Source organism: Polypterus senegalus, chromosome 14, assembly GCF_016835505.1.
Source record: "Polypterus senegalus isolate Bchr_013 chromosome 14, ASM1683550v1, whole genome shotgun sequence".
NCBI lineage: Eukaryota > Metazoa > Chordata > Cladistia > Polypteriformes > Polypteridae > Polypterus > Polypterus senegalus.
The window spans coordinates 77753476-77766327 of record NC_053167.1 but is presented as its reverse complement, the minus strand read 5'-3'; positions in this window follow the sequence as shown (position 1 = coordinate 77766327).

Below are 12852 nucleotides of genomic sequence, written 5' to 3'. Positions count from 1 at the left end.
ACTTTCTTCTGCTCTCTGCAGGAGTAGCACTACTGCAGCTGCTCACAGGGAGGCTGCATGCGTTATGAAGTGGATGGGGTAAAGCCCTTCAGACCTTCATCCCCAGAAGAGTCAAAACCGTCTGAGAGCCAATGGGGTCAGGCCTCTTGAGGTTCAGAACGGGTGTGGTGCTGAGGCATCACCCACTGCATAGCAGCACTCGGGTCCCAATTTGAAGTGGCCCATTCCGGGTAGGCGCATGGAATGTCTTATCTCTCCGGCATATGATCATCTTCCTTTGCCCTCAGAGGAGCTTTGTAAATTCTGCATTTTAGTGGTGACGCTCTCTGAGGTGTGCAGACCTGGGGCTCACCAGATCTCAGTTGGTGGGCACACCTTTTATTGGTTCCTCTGATGGCTGTCATAGGAAGTAGCTGTTGCTGTGGCGGATCGGGTCCTTCCGTTGGTGTCCAATGTCATTCCTTTCAACAAGCTTATTATGAAATTCAGATTATGGCACTCTCTGGGTGCCTTGTCTGTTGTCTTAGTGTATACTCTGAATGCAGTGAGTGATGTCTTGGTAAGGGAGACATTTTATTTGCAACTTCGCTTGGTGGTTGATGGGTGGCCACAAAGCAACACTCCTATGGTCACTGGTGATATAAATGCGACCACTGGCACTGACAGTGCTGGCTATTAGAATTGTGTCAGTCCCGATGGATCTGGTGACCATGTTGAAAGTAGCTCCATGTTCCTTGACTTTGCAAAATGTCTTGGGCTGTTGATCGCTGGATCCTGGTTCCAGTGCCCTGAGCTGCATTGTTGGACTTGGTACTCCAATACTGGCGGTGCGGTGAAGGAGGATCCATCACATCCTTATGGGCAGATGCTGGAGGCTCTTGCAAAATGGCAGGATCTACAGAATTGTCCAGTTTCTGAATTCTGACCACAGACTTGTTGTTACTACTCTGAAGATCCAGCTTAGGTCCAGTAGGTTACCATCTACTAGGAGAATGAGGCTGGACCTGGACAGACTCCAAGATTAGGCTGTTTCTAATGAATTTGCATGCAGTAGTGTGAGGAACTTACAGACTTCGGTGCGACTGCTGATCTTAATGTGATGTGGGATACCCTCCGTGACAAGACCCTAAATGTTGCTGAGGGTTCTGTTGGTGTTGCCAGTGTTCCAAGAAGGAAGTGTTTCATCTCGCAGTACATGGCTTGATGGCAACTCTGGTCTGTGGTGGGAACTGAGAAGGACAACTGCAAGGGCTCTGAGGGCAGATAAGGAGGTGTTTTTAGAAGATTCTGTAAGCAAGTAACACACCATCTATGGTCTGGTAACCGATGTCAGGCTTACAGAGGAATAGAAGCATTACACACGTCCGAATCTGTTTCTCGGTGAGTTGCAGTCAGGGCGGGTGATGCAAAGGTCCTTACGGATGACACTGCAGTTGTGACCTGCTGGACTGGTTACTTTAAGCAGCTGTTTGAAGCTGATTCCTGTCTGGAAAGGGAAAGGTGATGGCCTGGAAGATAACACTGATCTCAATGTCAGTTAAGCTCCTTGCTAGGGTCATCCTCAATAGGATCTGTGATCACTTGCTCACCTACCAATGACCAGAATAGTATGGTTTTACGTCTATGAACTCTACCATTAACCACATCCCAGCAATGAGGGTTTTCATGGAGCATAAACGTGAATATCGGCAGAGTTTCTTTGCAGGCTTTGTCGAAAGCATTCAACTTAGTTGATCAGGCTGTCCTGTGAAACATCCTGAGACTTCGCAGAATGCTCCCCGAAGTTGCTGGATATCATGGATGGCCTGATCACTGGCACTATGAGTGCTGTACAGAGTGGAAGCAGAACCTGTGCATTTTTCCAAATTGATTCTGGGGTTTGTCAGGGGTGTCTTCTTCCTCCTACTATGTTCATTGCTTGCATGGACTGGGTGTTGGGTGGGATCATTGTGTCCAATGGCTGTGGGACAACTGTTAGTGAAGAAAGATTCAGTGATCTTGACTTTGCCAACAATGCTGTGATTTTTGCAGAGTCAATAGAGGCTCTTAATGTGGCTGAGCGAAGAGTCTGAATGTCTCAGTCCCAAGTGTCCTGGATAAAAACCAAGATCCAGGTCTTTAATGACCTCTTAAGCACAGCTATCAGCTGTATTTCTGTCTGCGGAGAGAATGTTGACCTTGTCCAGATCTTTACTTACCTCAGCAGTAAAATTAATGTTTCTGGTGACTCCCGATATCTTTGTAAAAGGAAGAAGGTCCAAGTCTTAAGAGTCCTGTTTAATCATATGGTTGTGAGGCATGAATGCTATCCAGTGACCTGAGATGAATACTGGACTCCTTTGGTACTTTGGAGAATCCTTGTGTGCCGCTGGTTTGACTTTTTGCAAAATGACACACATTACCTGCATTGTGACGGACCAACAGTTACAGCACTAAAGTCATGTGACACGATTCCCCGAGGGTGATTTGGCTCACATGATACTGATTGCTGAGAACCCAGATTTCTGGTCCAGGCCAAGGGGACACCCACGTAAAACCCGGCTGTGGCAGATAGATGGTCATTTCCAGTGGGGAGGGACTGTAATGCGTGTCTACCTAAGGTGGTTACCAAACAGTATCCTGAGTTGTTTTGTTGTGTGGTGGGTGTGGTAATGCTCTGAATCAGTGCATGCTTCCCAATCTGACCTGTGTGTATTTAGAGTGTCTTATGATAGGCTGACACCAACCATGACCCGTGTCTGCCATGTACCCAATCTGCCTACTATTGGTACCACCTGTCCAGAATTCTTGACTTGATAAACAATTTAGAAAATTCAAACTTCATATATCTATGAATAATGCAACTGCAATGTCCTGTTGGTGCACATAAAACTGGAATACTGCATGAAACAACAACATTGTAATTTAAACAGCATACATAATGTACTGGGAAAATATGAATACTCAGTCACATGTACAATAGCCAAATTCATAATGTTGACTTAGTAATGCAAATACTGTATTAAGTGGAATGCCAAATGCATAGTGGAGAATTTGTGCAGATAAGACACACAGGTGCACTAAATTATTTTAGAAGACAACAATTCTCTGTGATGGTCTTGGTGACTTGATATCTTCAGGTGAATTGTGAAAGAATGCTATGAAAACTGAGTCACCATCTACTGTATTGCAAATCCAGAACCTTGCATTGATATTATAACTTAAGCTTCTTTGAATCCATAGTGGACTTAACTGTGATGCAGAAGAGCAATTTTAAACAGTACTGCAGGAAATACAGTAAAACAGGGCAAAGCAGTAAAAGCCAACCCAACAATGTCACAGCAGTTCAGTTCTTTAAAGCAATTTATCAAGTCAACCTCACGCTTAAAATGTGCAAAAGAATCAATTAGAATGTTAAATATTTAAAGGCAGTTCCTACTGCTTAGAGAATAGTGTACACTAAACATCAGACATCATGGAACTTCTCTATGCAGCCAGCAAAGTAAAACTGCTCTTATTTTTTCCCTGTAAGACTGCCAACCTGTCCTGGATCAATTCCTTCCATGCTCCTAAAATAGACTGATCAGGTGTCAATGTGGGGTTATGTGTATTTTCTATTTTAATGTTGATTGTTATTTTTGAATGATTATTTTGTATTTTCCTGTATTTTCTCTTATATTTGTTTGTGATTTAACACTTATGTGTCATCTCTTTAATTTTTCTTATGTTCCTTGTATTCTGTAGGTAGAACCACATTTGCACCCTGAAATCACTGCATCTGTGTCCTCCTCCGGGCTTTATAAGTCTGCCAGAAAGTAAATACCCAGCTGTGAAGGACTGAGTTTGTAAAGGAGTTAGTAAGTATTGTTTTTTGTTTTGGATTTACTGTATTTTCTTCACTTTTAGCCTTGTTTTCAGGATCTCAAATATTGGATAATGTTTTGGGACTTGTTTGCTTAGGATTGCCTTCTAGGCAAATCATTTTTGCAATTGTTTCTCTTTTTATTAAATAAACTCCTTACTTCAGCATTTCCCTTTTGTTCACATAAGAACTTTGAGAAATGAGTGGAGAACATTTAGTCCATGAATTTCATTTGTTTAGCTAATGGACAAGATGTTCCAATATCAAATAATCTTAACTTCTTAAAAGTTGTCAAAATTTCTGCTTCAACTACATGTGTCTATAGTTTTATGCAGATTACAACAACTCTTTGCATAAAGAAGTTCTTGGCTTTGGTCTTAAATTCACATCCCCTTAATTTCCATCAGTAACACAATTTTCTACTATAATATATACAGTACGTCTGGAGACACCCATGAGTGAAATTTGCTTAAAACTGCGTTGAAACAATTAAACAGCTCATTGAGTGTAACATTTATAAACCAATCCAATGCCTCAAGAAGGCAGTGCACAAATGAATATGTTGTCGCAAGTGGTGCGTATGCTCTTGACTATTCAGCATAACAATGATAGTGTAGGAGTGGATATAAGCTTGAAAGAATTAGCAGCTATATTCATGAAAATAATGTAGTGTCCCAGCCAGGTTGAAGCCTTTTCTTTTTTTTTTTGTGTGTGTAGTATGACAGTGTAGGTCCAATTGAGGGAGGGTGGAGTACAGCACAGAAGACTGACAGCAGGGTATTGATTGATGCGGTAACGGGTGGGGGACGACCCGGGATGGGAGAAGGGGTTGGAGAGGGGGCTGGAAGATTTTGTGTTTTGGGGTTTTTGAGGTTTCTTTTCTTGATTGTTCAAGTAAAAACTTTTGACTTTACTATGTCTGTTTTTTTTTTTACTTTGTCTTTGTATGTGAAGCCTGGTGCCGAGATTGCTAAAATATGAACTGCAAAATATGCAATTGAAAACCGTGTGTCACACTCAGTCAAGACATGTCGTTAAGAGAGGCACAGGAGATGCAAATTTCAATATTCAAAACACCCAAATCAATAAGTCTGCCAAACAACACCAGCAAATGCACAGATGAGGCTGCATAGCATCCACATTATGACTGTGCGTCTAAACAAATAACTAAAGAAATTTAACATTACTGTCTAATTGGGGATGCAAACATGCCCTGACAAAATTACACATTATATATCCATAGATCACAATGCTTATCTACACTTTATTTGCTGTTTTAATGTCACATAGTGATGCTGTAGTTAAAATGACAGAAAGATATCGTAGCAGAAGGAAACACTTCTGAAACTTGTGCAGTCCAGTCGCTGTAGTGGTCTACGTGTATGTGTGTTTGTATGTCTGTCCAAACTGTCATTGCAATGTGCAAATTAATGATTAAGCTTCAGTTATCTTGAGCAACTGAGCTCCTAAATACTGTAGATAACTGCAATTTTAGCTTTTAATTCACTGTCAAGTGTATTGTTCAGTATCTTTTGCTCTCATCACGAAACCCCGGCAGAGGTTTAATATGCACAGACTGAATGAATTAGAGATGGGAGTTTTAGGAAGAATCCCTGCAGGTGTAGCCTTTGCAGTACAAGATTTCACCACTATTCACTACACACTTTTTAACAGGTTGTCCCCAGATGTGATTTGAGAATCACGTCTACCCCTGTGAGACTTCCTGAGCTCTACTTCTCAAGCTGTGATTCCTTACAGAGAGCACTTCAGGTTGTCTGCATTTGAGCTGAATGAAGACTAGAGTATAGCAGTTATTTTTTGTCTGTTTTAAAAGAAAACACAGCTGTGATCCTTCTACTAGATGATTTCTCCTCAGTGCACTTACTATCTGGTCATGTCAATTATCTAAATTTAATGTCTACCCTATTCATGTCTAAGTTGTGGTGTCATCTTGGACTCAAGTATTGTCACCTGAAATGGAAATTGATGCAGTCAATGGCTGTGCTCAATTGAGCTGAACCAGACTTTACCTGTGTAAAAGCATCCATGATACAAATGTTGGGGTTTGAATTAAGATTAGTTATAAGCACAAAGAGTGCATGTGCGGAGTTATGCTTAAGAGACATTCAATGTGTCCAGTATATCCTTCAATCCTCCATCCATTTTCCATTATAGAGTTGCGTGGAGCTGGTGCCAATCTCGTCAGTATCAAATGGACTTGGATGCATCACCAGTCAGTTACACATTGCTCCATACTCACTCACAGTATATCACACTGAATTACCAGATGTTAAAATAATGGAATTTCAGGCAAAGAAAAAAGAAACAATGTGAAGCAATAAAGTTTTAATCTAGGGCAGTGAACTGAAAAACACTGACACTTGGCAGGAAATGTAACTTGAACACATCAAGAATCCAAGTGTAAGTACAACTATTTTTTATTAAGATGAAATAGCTATAAAATCACTTCAGCAATTTACTGATTAGAAATGTACAAAACTATTTTTTTGACATGTTGTACCATATCATAAGGATCCTTTATAAAAAAAATGGTACTTCCAATCTCGTATTAAGGATGTAAGAAGTATAAACATTTTTCATGCAATTATCCATTTCACATGCTCGTTATCCCTGTTTAGACTGTAGAAAGACAAATGTCTGTCCCAGGAAATAACTGGTGTAGATAATTCACAAGCTCTCCTGATATGTAATGTCAGTCCCATGACTGGGGAAACCCCAAATTACAAAATAGCACAGTGAGATATTTTTGAAGTGTGGGATGCATTTCTTGAAACTATTGAAATTGTAAATGCATCTAAATTTAGTCAATGTTGTGGAGGATGCACTCAACTTGAGGGTCTGCCTGCATGGAATTCACATCTTTAAGACTGATTTATATACAGTATTTAACAGTTCCCTTCATTGACTACTTCTGGTCATGCCATATGTAGTATTATCCATCCATCCATTTTCCAACCCGCTGAATCCAAACACAGGGTCACGGGGGTCTGCTGGAGCCAATCCCAGCCAACACAGGGCACAAGGCAGGAACCAATCCCAGGCAGGGTACCAACCCACCTCAGGACACACACAAACGCCAATTTTAGAATCGCCAATCCACCTAACTGGCATGTCTTTGGACCATGGGAGGAAACCCACGCAGACACGGGGAGAACATGCAAACTCCACGCAGGGAGGACCTGGGAAGCGAACCCGGGTCTCCTAACTGCGAGGCAGCAGCGCTATCACTGTGCCACTGTGCCGCCCTTATGTAGTATTAGTAATAAGTAATTAAATAAATCATTGTGACTTTTGTTTTGAACCAAATCTATTGAAAGAAGCACCAGTAAAATTAAGCAAGTTTTATTTTTCATTATAATCCTGTTGACCACTAATATGATCCCTATATCATTCATAAGGCTTTTGTATTCAATTCAAACAAAGTGTCTTGTCTTGCTTGTATAAGAATTCTTCTGTAACTGACTTGTCGTCCATCACCATAGAATGTCCCACGGAGGTACACTAGGCAGCTATGAGAAGTCTAATACTGTCAGGTCTAGAAAGTTGGATGTTTACAGCACCTCTTCAGATCGATAGTTTTGCAGAGCAGCCTTTGTAGCCCACGTTTTTTAAGCAGAGTCATTGTTGTAGAGCAAAAAAAGGAGGAAGAGGGTGCTTTTCCTTTCTGTTGTTCCATAACTGACTGTCACAAATGTTGAAGCAAATCAGCATAACATTAATTGGTTACGTGGACTTTTTGAGGCAGGTACTTGATTGGACAACAATCTCAACATTATCATAAATATTGTGAAACATAAATAGAAAATGAACACATAAAGGGATGAGGTCACAAGTGGGAATATCCTGTTTAATTATCATTTTGGCAAAGAAAAGTAGAAAAAAGTGGAAACTATTAAAACATACAGTTGATGCATGAATTGCTGGGTGGATTTGGCCTCTTCTTGTCTAGATTGTTCTAAAGCCACCAGTGCTTCTTAGCTGAGTAAGGTCACATGACCACTTTCAACACGCTACTGACATCACAGGATGTGATGCTATAAAAATGCCGGCGATCACATATTACTTTACCTCATGGTGGACACAATGCCTTTGTAAATTTTAGTGGTACTTACTGTAGCTTCTTGTTCAACAAGGCCATACTGGTAGAATTAATATTTTGGTTTCAGCTTCATTTCTGGCTTAAAATTTTGTTTTTGTTTTGTCCTTGGTTCTGATTGCCTTCCTTGTCTTCACTGATTCTTTTTACCACATTTTTGAAGTGCACTTTACATCTTCTGGACGCTGTGCCCACAATAATCCTTGGGAATGGTAATGTATCCCATTACAACTAGATACTGTGGAGCTTCATTTTAGGAGTCAATATGTCTCCCAATGTTCTAGTTTTTTTTATAGACAAATGATGACAAGCTGAATCAAAGAACTCCAGAGGATCTTTGAGGTTTCTAAGCCAATAAAAGTTTGTTTTTGGTTTTATGATTGATTCGTTTTTAAGAACTGAAGATGCTTAAGGGATTTCACTTATCAAATAGCCATTGATCAGGGTTTAACATTCTAGACACCCATCAAACACAGAATTGCTCATGTTCAATTCTTCGCTAAGAATGGAATTAAGTAATCCATAACTAATTCTTATAGTGTCTACTATCTCATGCACCATCATGTTTCGTTCCCCCATTGCGATTCACTTCACAGTAGCATCATTTTCTTCTGTTGTTAATTTCAAAGGCTGGCCAGTATTTTGGCCATTTTCAAGACACATTCTACCATAGAATTCTGCAGCCCTTCTCCTGCCATACATTGACAAGTTGAGAATGACTCACCAAAAGCATATTGTTTTCTAATGATAAAAATTCAGTGATAACAGGAATCTTGATTTTACAGTTACTTGTAAAATGAACACTAAAGAATTCCTCTTTCTGGTTCAGTTTAAACCTTTCTTCACATGTCGCATAACCTCTGTCTTTGCTGTTTATACACACAAATAAACAAAAAAGAAGTCTGTACTGGGAAAGCATATTAATTATTGTAAAATTTACACCAAGGCAAATACAGTATATGAAGTGGGAAGGTTGTTACAAAATATTCATGGATAAATATGGATTGCCTTAAAAGAGCACACTGGATAAAGTATGGTGACAAAATTATGAGAAAACCATAATGTATATGCAAGCGTATACTCCTCCAACCTCCATTTGAGTTTTACCTAGTTTTGGTTTTACTAAATCTCAATACCAAAATCATTTAGCTGCATTTACATATTTACAGTCTTCCTGTATGTCAAGCTGAATTTAGATTTATAGCCTGCAAGCCTGTTTGACCTCCTGCCATCAGTTACAACCTACTGCAGCACAGCAGTATTATTTTCATGAATAATTTCACTACCATTTTTGTTTAACTCTAACTGCACCAATTTGGCTTTTTTATTTTTTTCCCCATTGCTATCACATATAGTAAGTCCCGGAAATTGTGTCATATTGCGTCATCTCTTTGAGGGTATTTAAGATTCTCATGGTCTCTTAAATTCTCTTGAGATGTAGACATAATTTTGATTTTGGCATTTTTGGAACTTTGAGATTTCCTGGTTTTGTTATTTTTTCTCGCACTACACATTTTCCTTCTGATGACCAGCTCCATACTCCTTATTTCTTAGCCATTTCAAATCATGCCAGAGCAATTATTGTTTTTTATGATGAAACAGAGCTCTTTTTTGCAATAAAAGAGAAAGATGACAGTTAAAGTAGTTGCAATTTAAAGTAATAACATGCTTTCTTTACGTCCCCTAAAGACCTTTCCACCACCTTTGCAATGGATATATCATGAAAAGCTCCAAATGAATTTGCTCAACAAGGACCAATTACACATGCCCCAAAATGACTATTTAGGTCATTTACACCTACATGACAAGATGATTCAAACATGCATTTATTCATCACCGAACTAAGCGGAGGAGGTTAGTGAAGTCATAATGCCAGAAATGAAAGCTACAGACTTACTTTAGTTGCCAGTGATATGAGTAAATGTGTATGCATGTGTGCGTGTGCTATGGCATCCAGCCACTGGCAGGCATCTGCTTTGTACCTGACATTGTCAAGAGAGGCTGTAGCTTTCTGGAAACTCTTTCATGAAAAAATAGATTTAGAAAAAGAGGGGATATTTGATGAAGAGTGGTTATTCCTACTAAAAAGTGTCAAGTTTGTATATGCAATGTTTGACTATTTAAAAGTAGCAAGCACAAAAAACATTTGAAAATTTGAAATTTTACGTTTACTCAATATTCTCTCCCAAAGGTTATGACATTTCTTGGATCTCACACGAGTTAGGGATATGTCATTTCCCTACTACTCTTCTCATCTCCAGGTTTACAGTTCTTGAAGCTGATCCTCTAATTACCTGTAAACTATCCAGTCTCACTAAGATTGCACAGGTGGTGAACCAGCTGAGAGTAGGGAAGGCTGCAGGGATCTGTGGTATCTAGGGTAAACTTTTTCATTCGCTTCCATTTGGGAGACTGGTGTCATCTCAACTGACTAGAAAACAAGGCGTTTCGTCCCTTTCTGGAAAGGGAAAGGTGGTCTCCTGGGGATAACACTGCTCTCGATGCTGGGTAAGGTCCTTTCTAGAGTCATCCTCAGTAGGATCTGTGATCACTTGCTCACCTACCAACGACCAGAACAGTCTGGTTTTACATCTATGAAGTCTACCCACGACTGTATCACGGCACTGAATGTTCACATGGAGCGCAAACATGAATATCGGCACAGTCAAAGAGAAGACTAGCCCATACTACATAAAAAGGAGTACTCCAAACACAAAACAAGGAATCAAAAACATGCCTAAGATACATTTGTTGGAAATAAGGAGACCTCCAATCGTGTTAACTAGACTGCTTGGTGACCTGTGAAACTTTCAGCTTTTTTGTCAAAAATACAAAGACCAACACAAATAAGTGGGAATGGCCAAGGCTCTTTGTTCTTTTATGTTTTTTTATTTTTGGTAGCAAAATTATTTCACATCTTGTTTATATGTTTTCTTACAGGCAGGTCAAAGCAGTTTCATTCAGTATTAAAGTTGAAAATAAGAAGAAGCACATTGTAGAGCTCTACCCAACTGTTTCCCTCTTCCATGTTGTCATAGTTTAGTCTGCATATTGATGTTTGTAGCTCAAGAAGCCATATTATGTACTGCTGTCAGGGTCACATCCCACGTTTTTAGGGGTGTGGTCTCCATGGTCATGACCTTGACTTAATCAGCAGACTGCATAAAAGCTCAGCCTTTTGCTCTGGGCTTTACCCGATCTGCAGATAAAATCGTCACCTTCATTTGACTTATCGTGTGCTTTCTCTTGTTGTCTTGCTTGATTTTCAACTCATTGTCTGTTATTTGACTTTAACTTTTGCCACTCATCTGAGTTGTCGTCTCTTTGGTTTATTTTTATTTTCTTTTGTTTTGCCTTTTGCATGCTTCTCCCGGTTTACACAAATAATTAGCTACTTGTTTTCCTGCCGAGTCAGGATAAATGTACAGTAACACACTCACATTTTCAACTTCTTACATTTCAGAGTGGAGAACACCAAACCAATACATCTTGAACTTAATAAAATAACTTATTAGACAAACAACAAGAACTATTGTGGCAAACTTTGGGGAAGAGTGTGTTAATAAGATGCCTACGTATTTAAGACATATTTTGATATTGAAGCGTGATTTTTTCTGGAGCAGAGGAGGCAGCTATTTCAGTTATATCTTTTTGTACAAACAAAATATAAAAAACAGTTCCTGCAAGTTAAGATTTATTTTGGAGAAAAGTCAAAAAAGATAAAAGTAAGTTTAGTTGAAAAGTAAAGCAGATAAGTAAACATTATGTTCAAAACAGAATATAAAAGAATGCCAATTGAAAGGCAGGAAGTGGGTTGTATGCTTAGTTTACTTTTAGATGCACAGACTAAGGATGCGTTATAAACACAACATGTATATGCATACACAGGAAGTGTCTAGAAGGTGACCAGCTATACATTTTCGATTAAGTGCATAAAAAGTATGTAAAAGCATTGGCCCAGTTACAGGAATTCTCCAAGTGCATATCAGAATATTATCATAATTGTCAGCAAAGAGCACATTAGGGTATTTTTATATGTTTCCGCGTTTTTGGACACATCCTATAATTAGGTGATCCAAAAGGAAAATCTGAATAACTTCATGGATATTTTCTGCAGACTGATTTTGAGTTATAGAGAGTGACAATGTAAATGAGTTGGAAAAACAAGGGAGGAAACTGTCGTAAAGTCTGCCTGCTGGTGACTACTCTTAGTTAAAAACACTTGACAGATGGTGGTGGGTGAGTGCCATTGAGAGGAGTACTTAAGAGCAACTATCATGTAGGACATTTTGCTGAGTAAATTGATATGAGTGAATTTGACTATTTAGTGAATGAATGGAGCCTCAAATTAAATTTTTATTTTATTTAACATACCGGTAGGTCAGTATCAATGAAGGTGTTGTCTTTACTGATTACACACAGTGTCATAAGCGTTGCAATGTTAAAATAACCTTGTGTGAATCGATTACTCTACTCACAATCCCAGACAAGGGTGATAAACTAAAATTAATCAAAATACCAAATCGGGCATTTAATATTTTAGGTGGCTACTTAATTTAGAATGAAGTGTGGTCCAGAAAGACTAAAGAGGTAGGTATTACAATAGATGCAATAGAGAAATGACCTAGTCCTTTCGGGGAAAATCTACTGAGTGCCCAGGAAAGAAGCTAAATGTCAAAACAGAAAAATCAAGAAGACTAAGTAAGCAATACCAAAACGTAACCATAATTTGTAGTCTGTCATGATCTTGTCCTTATTTCATATTTTTCCAGCTTTTCCTTGGCCTTTAAATTATGGGCTTTAGAGGTCACAGAACTTAATGGAAAAGTTGATTTTCTGATCTTGAGCATTTTTGAATATGAATTTTTTTTTTTGACACCATCTTTATTTACCG